This window comes from Anneissia japonica, unplaced genomic scaffold (genome assembly GCF_011630105.1).
Source record: "Anneissia japonica isolate Jap-2015-1 unplaced genomic scaffold, ASM1163010v1 scaffold573_len2283161_cov171, whole genome shotgun sequence".
In the NCBI taxonomy this organism is placed as follows: Eukaryota; Metazoa; Echinodermata; class Crinoidea; order Comatulida; family Comatulidae; genus Anneissia; species Anneissia japonica.
Window position 1 is genome coordinate 2,006,903 of NW_022719802.1, and position 296 is coordinate 2,007,198.

The window sequence follows — 296 nt, forward strand, 5'->3', positions numbered from 1 at the left end:
CATATACACATATAAAAATAAAAGAAACATAGGTAGAAACAAAATTTTTAATAATAAAAATGGGGATATGCAAGGTAAGAGAAAATCAGGTAAGATTAAGCAGGAATTATTGGTGAGGATTTGAAATAGAATGCTTAAAATTTGAAAGTGTCATAAATTTAAAGTTGGTTTTAATATCATCCGGGAGTTTATTCCATAATTTAGTAGAACGGTAAACAAAAGTTCTTTTACCTTGCATATTATTCCAGGTGTATTCAATAAGAGTGTTTTTACTTTGACTGCGGGTACAATGCGTA